This window comes from Pteropus alecto, unplaced genomic scaffold (genome assembly GCF_000325575.1).
Source record: "Pteropus alecto unplaced genomic scaffold, ASM32557v1 scaffold88, whole genome shotgun sequence".
Lineage (NCBI taxonomy): Eukaryota > Metazoa > Chordata > Mammalia > Chiroptera > Pteropodidae > Pteropus > Pteropus alecto.
In genome coordinates this window covers 19,130,606-19,153,765 of record NW_006494611.1, presented here as the reverse complement: position 1 = coordinate 19,153,765, position 23,160 = coordinate 19,130,606, and the positions used below count along the sequence as shown (strand labels likewise).

Here is a 23,160-nt window from a genome sequence, read left to right as displayed (position 1 = left end):
TCTAAGCTGAAGTGAACTTCAGGCATAGGTGGAAGATGGAAATTAGTAAAAGATATGGCCAAAAGAAAAAAAAAAAAAGATAACTCAGTTTTGTTTTGAAAAGAATTTTGTTTTGGGGAAAGAAGATAGAGACATAAGAGACAATAGAAGGTCATCGGAGGGGGAAAAAAAAGCCAAAAGTGGAAAATATGAGACATGAAATACATGTATGTGGGACTCCACTTGACCATTTATTCACACATTTATTTATTCAACCACTTTAGCAGGTGCCTGCAGTGGGGTTGCATTGTGCTAGCCTTGTGGATTTGGGATTAAACAAGTTAAACAAGGTCCTGTTCTCAGGGTGATTAGCTTCCATCAAAAACGCAAACAAGTTTTGCTGTGTATATTCAATTGTCAAGAGTATAAATGTTCAGTGGACATTTATTTAAACCTAATCTCACTAAAAATAATGTTTACTCTAGATTTCTCCTTGAATATTTCCTTCTCACATGTGTCTGAAGAAGATTAAGAAATATGTTTTGCCCATGTAATTCCTTAATATTCTCTTTTTTTCTGAATTAAAATAGACATCTAAGTTCCAGATGCACAATTAATTTCTTCCTCTTCTCTCATTTCAAAGCACCATATAAAGGGTAAAGGAGAAGAAATTAGTTCAAAAAGCATAGCATAAAAACTGTCAATAGTCTACGGCCATGCCACCCTGAACACGCCGGATCCCATCTAATCTTGGAAGCTAAGCAGGATCGGGCCTGGTTAGTACTTGGATGGGAGATGACCTAGGAAGACCAGGTACTGTCGGCGGAAAAAATAAAATGATAAAAAATAAAAAATAAGGGATGCTAAGCTGACAAGTTTCTTGCAATCTGTGAGGTCAACCATGAGTTGCCTCATCTAAAAAAAAAAAAAATTGTCAGTATATCTGAATCATTTTACAAATGCCCTAAAAACTAATTGTGTTCTAAAGCAAATTTTACAGATAGCAATATGCACAGTCCTTTCGTCTTCCGAAATGCTACCATACTTTCATTCACATGTCCCACAGGCCATGTGGGAACTGTATCATTTCCTGCTCCATTCATCTTTTGCTGTATAATTCACCTCCCCTACCTTTTCGCCCTTCCCTTCTCATAATGATGTCTTATTTTTGGTCTCAAATCCAGAACCACAAATGCATGGTCATGAATGGAACCTAAACAATAGAAATGTAGCTTTTGATCCCCAAGACTGAAAACTTTTCATTGATTTAGCTGGCAATATTTAAAAAGTGGCAGATATCACACAAATGTCTCAATGTCTAGGTTCCCTTGAAAACTGGGAAGATTTGGCTACAGAGCATCAACGAAAGGCTGAAACAGGATAAGTATCAGCAAACAAGTGCTGTCTGACTAATGACAGCCCCAACTCCTATTGACTGACTCTGAGGCCAAGGGCCCTACCAGATACTATTTTTGCTCATGTTTGTACTTTAGGTTTTTCTATTTTTGGAAAATATTTCCTGTATCAATATTTGTCAGAAAAGTTGAAAAATAAAAGATTAATTAAATTAACCCATTTTCAAAAATAGAATTTTAGGTTAGCAAACTTTTCCTGTGAAGGGCCAAACAGAAAAATATTTTAGGCTTTAAGTCATACTGTCTGTTTTACAACCACTCAACTCCACAATTACAGTACAACATGAACGCAGTCACATGAATGCGGAAATGAATGGGCCTGACAGTGTTCCAATAAAACTTTATTTACAAAAACAGATGGTGGACTGAATTTGGGTCACAGCTTGCCGACCCCTGTTTTATGGTACCTGTCCTGATACTCTAGGCATATGACCTCTGCCCTAACCTTTTTCAGCTTTATTGTCTATCAAAGTGTTCTTCAGTTTCCCTCTTACTTTGGACTCCTTTTGTTAGTGTTCATAGTTTTTTTTTCAAATGAGCTATTATTAGACACATTTTTACAAACTTTTCTGTACCAGAAAAAGTCAGCCCATTTTTGGGAATAGACAAGTGTAGATCCCAAAAAACAGTAGAACAGTAGGCACATAGCTATGCACTTGCTGCTCCCTTCTTCGACATCTCTGATGCTTCCCCATACCCTAATAAAATAATACACTCTGACCCCAATACACTGTCTCAGCTCTATTTGTCCTCCTCTGTCTCACCCGTGAATTATTTGTTAGAGTTGTTCTAGACCTCTTGATAGTTTCTAACTATAACTCTTTCTGCTCTCTACTGCTCAAACAAGCTTCCTACTGGTCTAGGACAGAAGGAGATTAAAGGGAATCCAGTTCTACCGAAATTTCAAGGCATTACTGAAATCATATATTCCTCATAAAACCTTCCTCAATTTCACCAGTTATATTTAAGGTCTTCAGCTTTGATGTTTCTTAAGCATGACTAGAGCACTATCATTAGGCAATATCTTATAAAATTGCAATTTTCAGATTAAGAATGGTCAAATATTGGAAACCTAATATATTCTACCTAAGGCTATATAAATAAACATGTCTGCTGCACTCCCTGAAGGCAGGGGTTGAGTCTCATTCATCTTGCTACTTTTCCTGGTATCTAAAACAGTGCCTTGCTTAAAGAAGAGGACCAACCAGCACTGCTGAATGAACATACTGAATTTAAAAAGCTCAGCATTCACAGAGTAGCGAAGAGAGTGTGCACACCTCTAAATTCCTTTTAACTATTACTACAAGGATGGCCTTAATTATTGACCTACATGACTTAAATCTCTAAAAATAGTACCTGGGACAGAAAAGAGGGCAGATTTGTTGTTGAAAAATGCACTGATACTTCCTGGGCTGCTGACATTCACTTCCATTCACTGGGTGACTGGGGTATAGATATTGTTATAGGATTCAGTCAGTTTCAACCAGAAACATTGTGAAAATCCCATGGCCCAAGGAAGCCCCTGGCATTCAGAGTATAAAATTCTAATGTGAAACACAAGTAAAATGTGAAATGTTTTATTGGCTGTCTTATATCCTTAAGTTCTTCTTTTCAATATGAAAGCAAAAAAGAATTCGGTTGGCGATACAGTACTTGCCACAAATCTGTTGCTAAGCAAAGCAAAAGGAAGCTAGGGAGACAGAAAGCTGAAGGTCTTGTAAATGGGGGCAGTAAAATTCTAATCACCTCTTGGTGTTATGCTTGACTGATTTGCTGGGGGAGGGAAGGCAGCAATCAGAATTGGTATGCCCAAAGGCTCAGGAATGTAGTCCCAGTATTCACAAAGGAAACAGCTTCCACGGTAAAGTCTGCAGTTAAAAGGATATGATCTCAGTTGTAGGAAAGAAATGATAAGGTAACCTCAGGCAGCCGCTGAGAGCTCTCAGACATTTTTTTCCAATAAGTGGTTATAAAACAGCTACATAATAGAAAAATTATGACCAGCCAAATATCAATCTCTTTGGAAAAGATGGTAACATCATCTTTTCTCTTAAGAAGATGTTCACTACCAACGTGCTAAATCATGAAGTCACTCTTTTTTACAGTAACTGGAAAATATATAAGTTTAAAACTTATGAAAGCATACATGAACCTCATAGTGTTTCATCCCCAGAAGAGTACTTCAGGACATTCTGAGTTAAAGAAAAGTTAAAAGAGGTTCTTTGGGTTATTTGAACCAGAGACCCCTCTTGGCAAGGGGGATGAGCAGAGGGAGAAAGACAGAAAGAGAGAGAACCTCTCTGAGTGATCTATAAATAAATATGACCTATTTTGCATATCCCCCTAGACAGGAGACTGAACTCAGAAATGATATTAAAATTTCAATCTACCAGCAACAACTATTATTTTGGATTCACCTTGGCAATATAAACAATGAAAACAGAAGAAAGAGAATATTTCTAGATCAAATCCAAATGCTTGGTTTTCTTTTCTTCATTTTCTTCTTTATGTTTGACACATATAAAGCACTGAAATCTCATTAAATTACTAATAAGTCGTGATTAGCCCTATATGTATTATCTGTGATATAAAGCATCTATGATACATTTTTAAAATATTTATTTACCCTTTCTTGAGAAATTTGTGTCAACTATATGTCCTCAAATAAGCAAAAAGTCATTTGAACACTGGCCCATGAAAGATGTTGCTGCTTAAAAAAAAAAAAAAAAAACCTCAAAAATTACATTTGTTGTGGAAAACCTATCATACTGTCTCATTTCTAAGGATAATTCATTTACCAAAGCAACAAAAAGAAAATCTGATAAAATTTACCAGGAAGATGGGAGAGGGCAATGTAAGAATTTAAATAATAGTCTCCTCCAAGTGCCATTTGTTCTGTTCCCATCCCTACATCCCTAGGACTGTATCTACCAACTAATTAGCATTTTCAAGCCCATGCAAGTCCATTCAAGTATTAGTGTCAGGCCCATATTTCTCCTTGTTCACAGGTGTATCAGAAAACACCCTGACAAACACTCACAGGCATAATGGAGAACAAAACTGTCCATGCCACAATTATAGTACATTAGGAAAGATCTGTCTAACTAAGGTGTTCAGAAGTAATAAATTAAAGACAGGAAAATAGTTGATATAAAGAGGAGCAAACAACTTCCACAGGTCCCTACATAGATGATTAGTCTAGGGAGAAGAAGTACATGGAGGGTTGAGTAAGTGTGTGCAGGTACACTGGAGCAGGGACAAATAAGCAGGTCAACAAGTTCAATGCTAGGAAACGGGCATCTTCATAAGCCCTGACCAGGGCAGGAGCCTTCTGCTTCCTACTCTAGCTTCATTATCTGTTCCAGGGACTGATCTTTCCCCTCAACCTGTCAGGCCAGTGCTGAGATTGTACTATCCCTTATCAGATTGTACCATTCCTTTAAAGCATGCCCACATGTAAAATAGTCACTTTAACTCTCCTCATATTTTCTTGTTTGAATACACTGTTTTCTGTGGAGTCCCTTACTGAACAGATACACCACCCAAGTCATGAATGAAAAGATTAACACAGCCACATCAAGGCAAAGGACCCTACAAACCACCACCAGAAGGCTCCCTTGACTGATGTCTACCAATAATTGACATTTCCAAGTTCATCTCAGTGTATTGGCATCATGTCCATATTTCTTGTTCAACAAGTATGTCATTGAAGACCTGGTCAAAGACTCACAGGAAACCAGTACTTGAGGTGAGGTCTATGGTATTTATGTCTATACTGTGTTTCTAGTTTCCCGATCTATTCTACTTTTTCTAAAATGGAAATGAAATCATATTAGTTTAATCCCTTTTAGTAAATCCATGAGGATTCTTAGTAATCATCCCCAATTTGCATTTGTGTTCATCATCTTTTTTCATTAATTTATTCCAGATTATTCTACACGATTGGTATCAAACTACCAATGTAATTTATCTATAAATCAGGGAATTGAGTTTCTTTTTTACAATTTATATCAACCTTGGCCAATTATAATCTCCTTGCTCCTCTCCCATTCTTCATAGCTCTACAGAGTAACAGAATTCAATATAGTATTGCATTTATCACACTGTTATATAATTAACTTGTCTCGTGGTTGTTTTACCCCTAGACTGTGAGCCCTTGAGGACAGGAATTGTATCTTATTCATCTTGACATAGCTGGCATCTAGCAAAATGTCAGGGTATTACAGATTTGCAATGAGAGTTTGCTGAATTGAATTTAAAGTACCAGTGTGGTGTTTTTAAATTTCCTCATATCCTTGAGCTTCAGCTCCCTCTCACTAGTATTATATCTTATCTAATCTAATATTTACCTCCTTTGATAGAGGAACTGTCATGTGTTTAGGAAAGACAAGTGTGACTCTTTCCTGAAGAGGGTCTAATGGTAGAATCATCCCTTCACCTTTTATCTTCTTGTTCTGAACATTGTTATAAAGCTTTTCTTGTCTTTAGTATTTTCAGCCTTTGACACATTTCCTATAGGCCTCTGACACTTGCACTTGGTTATCCAGCTCTTCTCCGAACAGTATGTTCTTTTTCCTCTATATGCTCGTTAGAGAACTTCTCTACACAAGGCTACTTCCCTTTTCCTTCCTCATTACAATCCATAGCTATTATTCTATTTGAATTTTAGTTCTGAGAGCATCCCAACTTGTTCAATAGTCTTTTTGTTTCTGATCAAAATGCTGTATTATCCACTGATTTTTTTCTTTTCTTTCCTTTTTTGGCACAGAGGGCAAAAACTATTTTTCACTGGCAATGATGTAGATCTTTGGGATCCAGGGTTTTGAATATAGCTCATGTAAATAATGCCATTTAGAAAATTGACTTTGGACTATTAAATAGCGGGTAATTAAGGGTATTTTCGTTAGCTTAGGCATATCTTCCTCAAGTGTGCAGACTGCATGGGGCAGAGAGAAGGAAAAAATACTTTTTCTACATCTGAAGTTCTACAGGTTGTCAAATTGGGTTCTGATGTCTAAAAAAAAAAAGAGGATCTGGCAGAAAGAGGTGACAACAATTGTAACCTAAAATAACATCTGTTATGTGAATTGTGACATTTGCTGTCACTTTATAGGTTTGGGTTTGCAAGGTTAATAATCTGTAAAGCTGTTTATTCCTGTCTTATGAGAAACTACACTGGGTTAATGTCAGAACAAACTTATGGTCCCAATTTTGCTGCTAATTCACTGTTCTGAAGCAGGAAACTTTATCTCCCTAGGATTCAGCTTCTTCCTCCTAAAATTGTGTGAGCTGTACTAAATGTTTGCTAACATCTTTCCCACCTCTGATAGTCAGTGATTCCCTGAAAGAAACAACTAGCTAAGGGAGGTGCTTTTTGTGACTAGAGTAAATAAGATACCACTATTGGTTACCTACGTCATGATCATTGTCCTTGGGGAGACTTGGATTCACATTTGGACTGTGCCACTTCCTAGCTCTGTGAACTTGGGCTAAACATGCCTAAACCTCTGTTTCTTCACCTGTAAAACTGGGATCCAAATACCAACTTCATGAGGTTGTTGTAGAGGTTAGAAGAAAAACATACATGCATAACACCTAGCCAGTGAGTGGCATGTGATAACTTCTCAATAGATGTAGCAAAATTAACATCACTATAGAAGTAAGAATGACTACAAATAGAATTACTGTAGAAGAATTACTAAGAATTTCTGATGGGTCAGACACAGAAAAGATGTAGACTCTTACTTTATTATTCTTTTAAAAGACATTCATCCCAAAGCTAGCCTCATTTTAGTCCAGAACCTTCTCTGTTGAGTCTTAAGAAGTTGATACTTTTATTGTTCTAACTTTTTAATCTTTTAAGCACAGAGTTTCCTGTAACTAATTATATTCTGGCATTTCCACCAGGCTACACAAAGGAGGTCTCTCTTGGTGTTCATGGCAGTATTTCTTTTGATATTTTTCTGGATCCTACATCATTTTGTGTTATGTAAAGACATTCCTTCAATTAAATAAATATATACTGAACATCTGGGTGAGAACATTTTCTTAGACATTGGAGAGGACACAAAGATTTGAAAGAGAGTTCCTAGCCTTAGGAGTTACGTGGTTTTGTTAAGGTTAAGTAAGATAAGACATATTTAAAGTATGTAATGTATGAGGCTAAAAATCTTACACAACAGGAGAGAGCATGAATCTTGACAAATTAGTAACATATCAATAAGCAAAATTAATAGGAGAAGGCTGCTTGAGAAGAGGAATCTCAAAAACAAAGATATGGTTAATAAGAAAGCATTGCCATGCTATAAGACAGCAGTAATTCAATTCGGGCATGTTGGTCTTCCCAGAGTAGAGTAAAAGCCAATAAATGTTCTTAAGCACTGAAAGATATGACCTGAGATGGGCAAAAGTGGTATTTAGTTTTTATTTAACAATTAACCGTGGGCCGTTCATTCAGCAGAACAATCTGAGCGCCTATGATGTGCCAGGCAAGTGAGAGTCTTTAACATATATAAATAGCAATGTTTGTGATAACATCTAAAATAACACGTGCTCAGATGTGAGAGACTGGAGGCCATGTCGGTGGTGGGTTTCAGAAACACATTCCATACTTTCTTTAAGTCTTCAGTTACTAATAACCAAAATTTATTGAAAGTTTCTAAATGGCAAGCATTGCGTTATTTCCTTTTCAGTTGGGTTAACTATCATGCTAGCCTTATGAGGTAGGCACTGTTATACTAGGTGCTAAATTATCTGCTCATGATTATACCATCAAAAAATCACAGAGCCAGAACTCAAGCCCATTTTACAGATGGAGAACTGAGGCTCCTAGATGCTAAATCACCTGCTCACAATTATACCACCAAAAAATCACAAAGCCAGAACTCAAGCCCAGGTCATTCTTGTTCTAGAATTTGACTTTCAACCTTTACGTTATATCTCCCCCTATAACCATTTTTCCTCTCCACACAAACACCAAAACCCCTTGTTATAGAGAAGTACAAAAAAAGTGAGAGCATCACTTTCAGCTCCTTGTTTCTCTACCACGAACCTGTCCAGCATTCATGCGCTGGCATCAAGGCATCACCCTCACTCTCATTCTCAGCACAGAGGAAAGTGTCAAGATATTTTTAAAGCTGGAAATATTTTCACACATTGTTCAAATGTGCAAAAAACTAAATGCCTAATGCGTCTATTTAGCTGTTTGGCTAAGTGTGCTTTTCATAACCTCTTTACACAGCCTGTTCTTAAAAAGGACTATCTGGGAAGTACCAATTTGAACTTTTACATATACTTGTTAGTGTGCTACTCAGGGTCAGAAGGTGTTAAAATTGGTCCTCTGCTATTTAATGTGTGTGTGTGTGTGTGTGTGCGTGTGTGTGTGTATTTTAAACTCATGAAATTTGGCTTGTGGCTGCTTTGTTTTTTATGTTCCAATATTTCCATCATTTACTTCTTGTTTCTGGGTTACTGATGCTATTTAAGAATCAGTTTCTTTTTGCAAGGTAAGAGAGGGTGTGAGCTGATATTTTAGCTAAGAACAGAAATTCTATTTTAATTTATTTCTACAGAGATGCTGGCCAAACTCCAATTTTCTAATATGTTAATCATGTTTTCTAAAACTATAGCTTTTTTCCAAAGAGATTATTTTTCAGTTATTATAACCCCAAATCCTTTCTGTTAGTCTTTTTTATTTTTCATTATCTTAAGCTCACTATATTCCTGTTGATTTTACTATTTAACTTTGGGTCTACACATACCAAATGAGGAAAACATTTCAAAAACAATTTTATAATAAAAACAAATGATTGTCTAATTATAAATGTATTTAACTTGAGGGTCACATTCCAGAATTTCCTCAACAGCCCTTTATATTATATTTATTTGTTTTATTAAATTTATTGGGATGACATTGGTAAATAAAATTATATAAGTTTCAAGTATACAATTTAATAATACATCATCTGTATATTGCATTCTGTGTTCACTGCCCAAAGTCAAATCTTCTGTCACTATAAATTTGATCCCCTTCAAGCAACGAACAAAAATGACAAACAAAAATTCAGACGCAGACAACAGTTTAGTGGTTACTAGAGGAAAAGGGGGAGGGGGAAAGGTTGACAAGGAGAACAGCTCTTTATATTTTAAATGTGAAAGCCCTATGTTGAAACTATGTGTGAAAAATATTTTTAAATAGCAACACCATTGTCTATGGTAATTTGAGTAATTTGACAAACTGCAGCATTGAAAACTGGATGCTCTCTATCCTTTTATGATTCTGTTATTCTGTTACTACTTATAGGTAAATCAGTGCTTTCTAGGCTATAGGGAAAAAATCATGTTTCCAACTAAAGCAGCATGAGTTAGAATGAGTTACAATAACACTTGCATTTAAGTGTTAGAAGTATATTCATAATTCAAAAAAAGATCTTATGATTTAACAATAAGCAGTTCCAATGAGATCTTACTTTCTCTGCATGGAAAATACTTAAGGATATGTCAAGGTAATACTATAGATATCAGTAAGTGAGATAAATCCGGAATTCATTCCTTTGTAGCAATAATACTGTTTAAAGCTGCATTTAATCAAGACTTGGAAGTCCCAGGGACTTACACTTGTTAATCGAAGTACTGAAGTCAATAGCAGGATATTATTTCTTTTTTTGTAAATTTATAATGAGAAAAATAATTATCACTTGTGTCAGAAGTGCTTGTGATTTCAACATCTGAACTTATTTTCTTTGGAGATACTTAGAGAGGTACTGTGGCAAGCATTTTATTTTTGTCAAAACATTTTTCTTTAGTTAGTTATTTAATTACTCTCAAAAATCTAAAAACTTCCATTTGCACAGGTCTTTTGTCTTTAGGGGACGGCTCCTAAAGCCCATGAGCGTGGCCACCAGCCAATGCCATATATCCTACCACCTGGGACTCATATTAAGGATTCTCATAGGGAATGAGCTTCATTCTCTTTCAAACCACTAAATTCAGTCTATGTGTTCCAGCATTCAGGGACCACTAAAAATTTTACTCTTGCCTAACTGGCCAGTTCCATTATATATGTAATGTGCCCTGGGCCCCATGGCAATGGACCGCTATGACAGCCCCAATAAACCTCTGTGTGTTCCCCAAGTGCCCTTGGAGCCTTGTGCTTTCATGCAGTATACATTTTTGAGCAATTCTTTCATGCCACTCCAGTTCTTGAAGGTGCTAAAATTTGTTATTTTCAGTGGTATCGATTAACTTTGTTGCTAATATCTGGCACCTAACCAATTCTCAATAAACTTTGAAATGAGAGAAGTAGTTTGCATTCTGAACACAAATTTGGGCCACAGTATAGATGTTAATTCATTTAAAGAACCAAGTTCTTTTCAGTTCTATATAATGCTAGTATAATTAATTTGAACTAATTGACCTAAAGAAGAATATGACAACCAGAAAGGGGCTGGACAGTCTTCATCCCAAAAAAGTTCTGGTCACAAGGCTATTCTCGATGTGTAGGTGAACTGGGAAAGTTTCAGTTAGGGTGACCATACCTCCTGGCTTCCCTGGTTTGATTGTTCTGGTTCATACCTGTCATCTTGGCAGAACTATTAATAACCTTATTTTCAACAGTGCCCTGTTTAGATAATACATTTTATATTCTCTTCTGTCTCTCAGTACAACTGGAGTAGAAAAGACAATTATCTCAAAATGGAAAGGGGATTCATAAGCGAAGGGTGGGAGTGGTTCCATAACCAGAAAGTGTTTCTCTGAGAAAGACTGGTGGATATCATGGTGGGGAAGTGGTCTCTACTATTACACAAAACCTTGAGAAGCAAGAGGATCTTCAATAACCACTGATGAGTTCAGACAGGCTGACCTAAGCTCATGGCCTTGAGAAGTTGAGTAGCTTGTCCAAAGTCACACAGCTGGTCAAAATTACTCCATGGACAGATTTGGCACTAAATAGACTCATAACTTGAAATGAGCCACATGGATTTGGAAAATATGCATCTGAGTTTGATGAACTTATGATAAGAGATCTTCCTCAAATTTTCAGAACAACATAAGTTTTCCAGCCTCTTGGGAAAAGGATGAATCAGATTTATCTGATTAATAAGAAGAAATAAATAAGACAACTGAGAGTCATGGGCAAATTTATACCTGCAACCCATAGAGAACACTGGAAGAAATGGTACAGCTCATTGTACAATCTGACACTAACATCAAAGTGCTATTTTTTGAGAGGCAAAATTATTCTCACTAGTGTCCCTTTAAAAGTGTAAGAATATTTCTCAAACTCCTCTCATTTATCTCAATCACCTATTATGGATATCTCTCACATGAATTTATCTGAGTCTCACATTTATATTCTAAGCCTAAACCATACACTGAGTTAATGAATTCCATTTATACACTTCCGCTTTGGTAAAGTGTTATTGCTTATTTGAAAATAATCCTTTTCAAGTCTTAAAGAATGCCATCTGGTTCTGATAGTCAAGAATTTGGTGAACACTTCCATGTTTACTCTAGACTTATAAGTTTTAATAACATTCCATCTGGAATACATTTCCCATACTGGAACGCTATTTTTATTTTACCCTAATATTGAATCCCTACTAGTCTTTTAATGATCTTAGAGGTTTTTCTTAGAATGATCTTATATTGAATAGTTGAGTGTAGAAATAAATTCTAAATCATAGTCATGGACACAAGATCATGTTGTAAAATGAGATATTCTCCTCAAGACTCTTGATTGTAGAAAACAGAAACTCACTCCAGGTAGCTTAGGTAAATGAGAATTTATAATGTAGATACAATATCAAGCATGGTCTTAGAGTAAGAGAATGTCAGATCCTGAAATGATTCCTTCTAACTCTCTCTTTCAATTCTGCTTCTATATTCTCCACAGCATTCTCTTTGTCTCCCCATTACATCCTCACCCCTTCACCTTCTAGTACGTGTGTCTTGCATATGGCCAGCATGGTCACCTACACAGACCATTTTTTACATCACATTTTAATTTTGGAATTCATCACTGGCTCAAGTCTTTGTGCCACTTTGTTCAAATACTTGAGAGAAATCATTTGATTGACCTCTGTTCAGTGAGTAGATTAGCTCATTTTTTTTATTAGAACTCCATCTCTAATCAATTAATCAGAGAGAGGAACAGGGATGGGGATGAGTCACCTGATAAGTGTGGTTACCACTTCTAGGAGCCAAGGGAGAGGCATGGCTATGGATTCTAGCAGGCAAAGAAACATGTCTAGTACAGGGCAGGGCAAGAATTTTATTTTCATCATATTTTGGATGATGTCCTATATTCCAGAAACTGCCACCACTTTTGTCTGATCATTTGTCAGAAATTATTATTTTGTCTCATTGCACTGAGACACCTTCACAGGTCTTTGTTCTCAAAGAGCAATAAGATAATAAATATTGTCACTGTTGATTTTGTAGGTTTTCAATGAAAATATGGAATAACAACCACCTAGATGTGAAATGCTTACCGTGATACCACGGAGCCTAAAAAATTTAAATGTAACACATGTACACACATGCAAAACATAAATAAATAAATAAATAAATAATTTTCTCCAAGTGGATACCATTTAGAATCCCTTTTTGTATTAAAGTGTCTATATTTCAAATAGGAGCAAACCTGGTAAACAGCTGCTTCTTGAGAAGCCAACTTTCATTCCTTATTAGAATAAAAAACAGCATAACCAATCTTTCTGCTGTATTACTCATATCTGTAATTATTAATGTGTCTCTCATTAAAAGGCCATATGCTATGTTTTGCCAACAAATCAGTACAGAGGTTCAGCTGAAGTACATTGTCACAAATAAATCAGTCTGTTCTACTTTCCGAGTCCTAGATACTACTGGCTCACTGGAGTTCACGGATTTAGTTTGTACGCATGTATACCCCGAAAAATTGCTCCCCTACTTGCATAAGCCTCCGCTGTGAACCTCTTTTTATTATCTTTAGCTTGCCAAGTTGAAAAGCAGTCAATCAAAACCACTTGACAATGTGACAGTTTGTGAATTCTGTAGAACTATAAAGGTATGAGTGTTTACTGTTTTCAAGAATATAGGCAGTACAAATGAGGCTGATATACAGTGACCTTGACAAAAAGACATAAAACCTCAGATTGTTAACCAGGATAAAATACTGTGTTTTTACCTGGGTTTTTGCCAGATTCTCTAACAAATGCCATTATATGACAAGGAAGAATATATTTATATTGTGATGTAAAACAGCTTGAGTGCAGTTGAGAGCTGCCAGATCAGTTGCCAATTCTCCAGAAAACATCAAATCGGAAAAAAAAAAAAATGGTGGGGGAAAAAAACCCTCATATCTCACCAAATAGATCCAGAATGGTCTGAGCTCATCAGAAGGTCCAACTCAAGATGATGTTTTTCAGAGAGATTGAGAGAGAGAGAGAGAGAGAGAGAGAGAGAGAGAGAGAGAGAATGAGAATGTGTGTGTGGTAGGGGGTAATGTGGTCAGCTCATGTTCAAGGGCAGAGCTCACCTAAAAAGCCTCCTTCCAGTGAAAAGCAATTTTTACACAACTCTGAGAACAAGAAAAACAATCCGGTTCAAGCAGCAAAGATGTGACCATACATTTGTGGTAGGAAAGAACTATTTTTTGAAGAGATCTCTGCGGATAGAGATATAAAACAAAAGCACACAGTCAGCCACTGATTCCAACATGGCAATAGAGACTGAACACTTCATGAGCCCCAAAGATGGATGCTTCTTTGACTTGGTCTATTTCTATACTCTAATACCTGATCTGAGCACTCATATTATCTTCCCATTTGCCATTAATGTTTCTGTATTTTTTAAATTTTAATTAAGAAATTACACTACTTTAGTAAGAAAGCAACTAGGATTGCCCACTAAAAATTAAGTACTGCAATTCTTAACATAAAATATGTTTGTTGTAATCGGGGCTCTGAAGACCTAGTCTAGAGACTTTTTACTCCTGGAATGAATAAGGAACCCTCTCTCCCTTTTCACTCCAGGAAGAAAGGCTGGGGCAGACCTTACCCAAATGACCAGGACGTATAGAGGTAAATTCCAGACTCCAGACTCCAGACTCCAGCTAATGGTCACCAAGTTATCAAGGGCAGTTGAAAATCTGGCGAAACTCTTCCAAAATGAGAAGCCCTCGCTAAGGGCATTTCAGAGAACAGTCTCTCTCTCTTCTAAAGTGACTAACACTTTAGTATGTACCAGACATTTTTCTCACATGATTTTATTGACAACCTAAGAGGGTAATATGATATCTTACAAGATTTTTAAAAATTACATAAGCGATACATGTCTTTGTTAAAAATAAAAACAGTAAAGTATAAAGTAAAAAAATAAACACTACCCCAACTCACACTCAAGCTGGACCACACATCAAACTTCCCAGAGATAACCATTATTATCAGTGCTTTGAGTATCTTCCAGAAATCTTCTATACATGTGTCTTTGTATTTCTTTCATAATCTTCTGAAACTTATTTCATTTCACATTGTATCTTGGACATTTATCTCCATATCTAATTTATTTGCATTCCCCATATTAAATTCATTTTTGCATATCTGATTTCCCACATCTAATTCATCTGCACTCTTTTAGTGGCTGTGTGGTATTCCATTGAATAGACATTATTATTTATTTAACCAGTTGGCTCAACATTTGGTTTCTAGTTTTTCACTATTATAAATAATGATGCAAATAGTACCCTTGTACTTCTTTGAATATAATACTTGCAAGTGATATAGGTTAAAATTAGTAACATTTAAAATTTTGATAGATATTACTAGATTTCTGAAGTGAGGTTTTCAGCACCATTTTATTTAGTGGGGAAACTAAGCTTGGAGACATTAAGATACACTGCAGAGCACGCAAAAGGTGATAAGCAAAGTTTCAGAGCAAGGATTTGATGTCTGGTCCCAAGCTTCACTGGTTCTACCCTTGTTACTTGATTTCCTAAAACCTTAAATATCTAAGTAAACTACTAACTCATTCTTAAATTTCCAGAAGGAATAGAGTCAGTTTAGTACTAGCATGGACAATAAAAAATTTATTCAAGATTAGACAAACTATTGCTCAATATCTTCTTATGAGGGAACTGAGATTCCAATAATGTTTAAATATAATATCATTTATTTATTCATTTGTCAAAAACAACTGAATAAGTGTTCTCTGCTAATAATGGTTCTATGCCATTGAGACCCATGGTTAGTAAGTTTAACAGGGTTTCTACATTTTAGTTGAAAAGTAAGGTATTAGCAAAATCATAAAAATTAATGTAAAATTATATATGTATGTGCTGCTTAGTGATAGGGATATGTCCTGAGAAATGCGTCATTATACAGTACACTTACTTACACAAACCTAGTCGATATGGCCTAATACACACCTAGGCTATATGACATAGCCTATTGCTCTTAGGCTATAGACCTGTACAGCGTGTTACCGTACTGAATACCATAGGTAATTGTAACATATTGGTAAGTATTTGTATATCTAAACATAGAAACAGTACAATATAAAAGATAAAAAATGATACATCTGCATAGGACACTTACCATGAATGGAGCTGGCAGGACTGGACGTTGTTCTAGGTGAGTCAGTGAGTTAGTGGTGATTGAATATGAAGGCCTAGGGCATTACTGAGTGACTTTATAAACACTGTACACTTAAGCTACACTAAATTTATAAAACAACATAATATTAAATCAAGCAAAGAGAAAATGAAGCAATCGAGAGACTCAGTAAGCAAGAAATGTATGAGGCTGCTGCCAGCATAACCCTGCATATTGTTTTACAGTAAACTTTTTTTTATAAGTACAAAGAGTACACTCTGAAATGATAAGTATAATATAGTAAATACATAAACTAGTAACATAGTTGTTATCATTATCAAGTATTACATACTGTACCTAATTCTATGTGCTATACTCTTATACAACTGGCAGCACAGTAGGTTTGTTTACACCAGCACCGCCACAAACACATGTGAGTAATGTGTTGTACTACAACATTACAATGGCTACAATGTGACTGGGTGATAGGAACTTTTCAGCTCCATTATAATCTTATGGGACCTCCATCATATATACAGTCTGTCATTGACTGAAACATCATAATGTGATGCCTGACTGTAATAGACAAATAAAATCACATCAGTGATATAATGAGATTTGACATAGGCAAGGGCTCAGAATGGAATTCCTCCAGTTAATGCTAATTATGTTGAAATCCGTAGGACACAAGGGAGTAACTAGAGGGAAAAGGAAAAAAAACACAATCTGTTCTAGGCAGAGAAAAAGTGTGAGTAAAGGTCATGGTGAGAGGAAACAGTTCAAGTTCCAAGGACTAAACAAAGGCCTGTGTGGTTTTAAGACAGGAATGGAGAAAATGCAAGCAGGATACAGGTCCTGTAGGGTATTGCTAGTCTAGGGAAGTAATATTATCTTTATTAAATATTGGGAGCCATCAAAAGGTTTTAAGGAAGGTATAAATCAAATGGCAGCATATTAGACAATGATTATTTAGCTCCCAGCAGCAGCATCGGTATATAAAACATGTATGCAATTGAAGGAAACTTACCTAAGAAGAAACTCCACATGTCTAAGAGCCACACTTGATGTGCATTCTCTCTCTCTCTCTCTCTCTCTCTCTCTGCCTTAAAAAGCAATTTATTTAAATAACATTTTAAATCTGAAGCTGCAGTGAAAATTATCACCATCATCATCAGGGGACAGAAATACATATGAAGAGTTAAATTTGAGAGCTTTCAAATCAACTTAGCAGCAAATGCTGACATTAATTTAAAATTAACCAACTACATAAGCAGTACAAGTAGCCACTTGGGGAAGAACATTTTAGGAAGAATCCACTTAGGCCAAGAGAGTGTGGCAGCTGCCTCAGAAAAATGACTCCATCACTAGACCTGTAACCTCAGTCTCTCTAAGCTTTCTAAGCATTAAGTTTCCACTGCAAAGTCAAGTTTTTAGAAGGCAGACACAATAACATAATTTCTTAGCTAAACATGTCTGTCTCAGACCTTTAAGCAACTGAAAGAATAACCCATAAATAAACTGTATGCACAGACATCTGGAATGTTAGCCTCTGTGTCCAAGAATACGAGTGTGATCTTAACGCATGGTACTGAGGGCCTCCAACCCAAATACCCAGAGTCTAGGTTACCTTGGGTATCACGCAAATGGCCCCCTGCAATTCTCCCATCCTCATCCAAAAGCCCCTGAAGAATATCATCTAGTGATAGAAAAGGATAATCAAAAGTTTAGAGTTGTCCTGAAGTAGAATAGCCCAGAAATCTAGAGATGTTCATAAGATAAATTCAATTTCCAGGATTTTCAAGGCCCAAATTACATCCTTTGGGACAGCCCTTACTCAATAGTCTCATCTGTGATTACAACCACCTGTGTACTGCTTTTTCCCCTCATCCCTGCCACACCTTACACTCCAGTTACATGGATGATTAGCCTCACCCCAGTGACACTACACCATACCTCTTGGTTCCTATTGTTTTCTCCAAATGAAATGCCATTCCTCGTTGCAGAGCTCCGACTCATCTTTTAAAACCAAGTCTAATGTATAGTCAGAGAGCAATTCAAAAAATTTTGAGAACCAGCTATAAATCAGGCATTTGGAATATAAGAGTGAATAAACCACAATTCTTATCCTCAAGAAAGTCACTTAATTATGTGTCTTTACATTCTCAGTGACTACCAGAATGCCTCTAAAAAATAATGTTCAACAATGGTAACTTGGATATATCTAGGCAAAAATAACATTCAGTATACTACTATGCAAAAAGAGAACAAGAACACCTGAAGTCCTAGTGTGTGTACACCATCCTCTTATAAGCACATTGTATGTGCAGTATTCTCAAGGCCTTAGGATATCCTGACTCCTATAGAAAAAAATATATTATTATAGAATATATTCATTTATTTACTTATTCATTATTTCAATTTGTGATATTTAAGATAGCGTGCTAGGTACTAAAAACCATATGGATGATTGACAAGTCTCCACTTCAAAGAACTTAAGGCTCAAGTAAATGAGATAAGACATAGGTACAAATAAATATATTACACAGGAATAAATGTCAAAAGAGTTAAAGTCCTCTTAGAGTTCAAAGGACAGAGAGTTCTCCTAGATAATGGAGATATCATATTATCTGCTCACCAACCTTACTACCATTAAGAAATCAGATGCTGAATACCTAGTGGAAAATACTAAGTGCTCATCTAGTGGTCCCTGGGCTCATCCACTTGTTACTGAAACACTTTCTTGGGTACCTCCTGAGCCAATCCATTTTAATTTCAGACAGTTATAAATGTTAGTCATTTCTTTCTTTCACCGACCCAAAGTATATTTTACTGAAACTTCTACCCATTAGTCCTATGTCTTCCTCTGGTGACTTTCAGAGTTAATTCATTTCCTCTTTCATTTTTATTTTTTGAAAATATTAAATACATGTACATTCTCCTAAAGCTTTCTCTTCTATCTTTTATTTCAGTGCAGTTCTTTTTGGACCGGTGTTCTTATTCAAGATATGAACTAACTCTCCAAACTTCTAATATCCTCAAATTTTATTAGTATGTCATTAAGCTTCTCTGTGAATTTATTAATAAGTATATTGAGCCAGACTAAAGTTTCCATCAAGTTGGCATTAATTAATGACATTGTTACAGTTAATGACTCAAAGAGCCAAAGGTCTATACCTAATAAGATTATCACTCAGCTCACAACCCTCCCTCTATTGATTAGGATATCACAGGTAATGCTGACACACATCTTGATAAAATTTAGACATGCAGTGTCTACAACATTCCAGTAATCTATCAGTTGACTAAGTCATTCAAAAAAAAAAATGTGAAGTTTTACTGTACGACGTGATCATAATGAATCTAGTCTGGGTCTTAGTAATCAACTTTTCCTTTTCTAAAAATCTACCCCATATGCCAGAATCAATTTTGCAGTTATCTAGAGCTAGGAAAATCTACATTTATCTCTGATGCTTTTTCTTAGAAATTGGAAGATTACCAATTTCTGTGTTCTAGCAACGCTCTATATCCCATGAATTCTATACAATAAATTTGAAATTTTTCTAGTTTTTTAATGATGAGATTAAAAAATGTCTCAGCCTATAGCTGCATTCACTTAAAAACAACCCAAAACTTGCAGAGAAAATATATACTCATTGTATTTATAACATTAATAACATATGTATAATAAATGAATAAAACATGAAATAAACAGTTTTCTACTTTAGCAAGGGCAAAGAACTTAATGAAAGATTTTAAAAGGAAAATCTACTTAAAATATGTTTACCTTTGCTTTGAGGAAATTAAACAAACAAATCACTAAACAAATATGGGTACCTAATAGATCTTTCTTACACTAAAACTATACTTAGTAAAATTAATTAAAAATTTAGTGTGTATCCTCTTCTGTATGCTTTAGAAATCAAAGTTCTCTCTTTCTATTAGAATCACCAACACTGATTTTATGGCTATTTGGGGAAAGGAGGGTGAGAGGTAGGAACATAAGTAAAAGTATCAAACAGTTTTCATAGATTATTTCAAAGCTGGATGATTCCACTGGGCCAGATTTTGCCCACCTCAACCCTCCCTATAATTTCAGGGTATGTGGGCTTCTTCACTCCTGTTCTCTGAATAAATGACAGTGACACAGGCTTTGGGTTTTTACTTAAGAGGTTGCATCCTTCTAAGTACTCTGTAATACAGTCTATGACTGTGTAGGAAGCCCCGTAGGTAGAAAATTAAATGAAAGCAAATTTGTTCTTATGTACCTAATAACCTTCTTAGTCACATCAAAATACAAAATATTGTACCATCTGGGAAATATTTCTCAAGCAAAAAAACCCAAATAATTCGATATCTGAAAATACTATCTGCTAAATCTCTGACCAATAAACATCCATTGTAATGACAACTTCTTATTACAGAAAAGTGGATAGGGACAGGCTGAAGAGATCTTGAGGGTGGAGCATATTGCCAGGAAAGAGCCTGCCAGGGAATTAGGCTCTAGAATAAAGTGGCCACACCTTTCCCTGTCTCTTCAGTGATTGTAATGGTGATGCTTAGATATTTGAATTAAGAGATTGAAGAATCTGAAATCTCTTAATCAGAATGAGAATCAGAATGTCTCAATGAAAATGTTAACTCTTTACATATGTGCCCAAAACTGACACAGGTCTAGATGAAGGCAAAGGCAGACCTTTGCAAAACTGCAAAATAAAGATTATCTTCTGTCTTCTTCAGCACTGCCTTTTTTGCTATTTGCCCATTCCCTGATAACTCTCTACTCCAACCTATCTGTACTTATACTTCTTATTTTCCAAAGATACATTTTGTAGGTTGGCTTAGTAGAAAGGAATTATCAAAACCTGCCCCTAATCAAAATATTCTTTCCCTCAGGGCCACCAATCTATGCAAAGTAAAACAATTAAGTTAACTATATTTAATTCATGGCTGGGCAGGAGTGACCACTTCATTTATTATTCAGTAGAGTAGAATATTTGCACTACATTTGTGAGCCAATACACTTTTAGCCATCAATTCTACTTCTAAGAATTTGTTATTAGACAATAATTATAGGTGTAATATGAAACTATGATGTCTGTCTTAAAAGCACTGTTTTTATCAACAACAAATTAAAGAATGAAAATAGCCCAAAAGAATAATAAAAAAGAATCAGTAAATTATGTTACATCCTATGTGGACATTAAAATCATATTTATAGAAATGTACATAACATGGTATATATGGTATATTTAATAAAAAGACAAGCTTCATTGTGCATGGTAATATCTCATGTAAATATGTTTATAGTTATAGTATATTCACTTTTGTATGAGTGTAAATATGCTCCAGGCATAATACTAAGCACTTAGTAAACAAGGACACATAGGCTTCTACCGACATGCAGCATATAGCGTGGTGTCAAAGACAGATGTTGACCAATGTCAACAAAAATTTCTGTCTTCATGGAACTTATATTTTATTCTTAATTGTATCTTTACACCTGGCACATATTAATTGTGATATAGAAAAATTATTTTCAACTGTTTTACAAATTTTCTGTATTTTCTCACATGGCTTGAAATACAATCAATTAAATGGCAGAATTTTAAAAATTTAGCACTCGTATATGTGGGCAGGAATACCATAAATCCTACTGTCTGGCCTCTTCTAATGAAATTATCATACTCCTGGTAGCCATACAACATTAGAAATATTAACTATACCTGGATTATAATTCTTAACTCTAGAATTATGAAGCCATGCTACTTCTATCTGTGAATTTCCCATTGTTATTTCTAAATGCAGTCTATAAACTTTGGGACAAAAGTTATTTATGAAACACAGAGACTAAGCAAGATTTCTTGACCTCATTAAGGAAATAAACCAAAGAAGTTTTACTAAAGAAAGGGTCAGAACATCTATGGAAAGGTCTGAGCAGAAATCAATTAAACATTTCTGACCATAGGCATAATTAGAAAATCCTCAGAGACTTAATGCCAGAGTGTTTACACCAGTTAAACCACCAAGATAAAGGGAAACATTAATTAATGTTCCGTTTGAAAATCAAGTTTACTTTAGTTCTGTTGAAAAAGAAAAGCAGACATACAACTTTGCTCAGAAACACCTTTATTTTTTAATAAACTTTGGTCTTAGGGAAGATAAAACGAAAATGGGAGTGGACTGTTCTTCTATTTCTCCCATACAATCTAATTTTCCATAGGAAAATATGGAGGTAAGAGGTAAAGGAGAAGAAAAATATATCTGAGCTTACGTCTCTTTTATAAATTTCTGCCTTTGATGCTTGCCTTTGCATAGACATTGATTGCTGGAAGAGATAATTATTTTCCTTTCAGTGTTGTTACTTTATCAGAAGGTATTTGTTTACTGCTTACTATCTGCCTGCGTGAAAAGATGGACTCAACTTGTAAATTAAATAACGCAGACAACATGGGGTAGGAAAAAATGGTTCCTTTTCAGTCATCTTTTTTTTGTTGTTTAGAACATACTATATTGACTTGCTGAAATTATCAGGCAGCTGAAGCTATAAACTGAAGAACCATGTAGAAACAATGGCCTCAAAGTCACATTTATATACATTATAACATTTACTATTAACCAGGTGAACAGTTATTAGTACTATTTTATAATTGTTAAAATTTATACACAGAGAGATTGAGGAATTCATTTTAATTAAATTGTGCACATTTTAAATAAATATATTTTGATGTCATAAACCTAGATGGCTGAAAATAATAATATAGAAATAATTCAAATTACATTTAGTCACTTGAGAATTTTAAAACATTTATTACTGATATGATATGAGAGGCTATTTTATAAAAACTATATCAGGAAAGAGCAGTCCTTGTTTTTTTTAAATGTCATTTAGTAAAGAACTATGTGGTGAGTTATACTAAGTATGTCCTACATTTTTACAAAGTTGTGAAAAATTAAAAGCAAATTATATATGGCAAAATATGTTAACTTTAGTTTATCCTACTAAGGCACAAGTATCCCCTAAATCAGAAAATCTATTTTTATTAAAATGCATTTTTTCTTATCATTGGAGAAAGATGCCAAACTTAATAACCAAGTGCAGAGTGAAACATACTGAAACTAAGCATCTTATTCACAAATATACTATAAGACTAAATTTCCACATAGTGAAGCTTCATTATAAAAAAATACTTATT

The 23,160-nt window shown here is 35.2% G+C and overlaps 1 protein-coding gene and 1 pseudogene across 2 annotated transcripts in view; one reads left to right on the top strand and one right to left on the bottom strand.

Moving 5' to 3' along the window:
• PRKG1 (protein kinase cGMP-dependent 1) overlaps positions 1-23,160 on the bottom strand; it is a 1,107,428-nt gene that overhangs the window by 881,515 nt on the left and 202,753 nt on the right. The gene's annotated exons all lie outside the window — the stretch shown is intronic.
• LOC112474191 lies at positions 686-804 on the top strand (annotated as a pseudogene).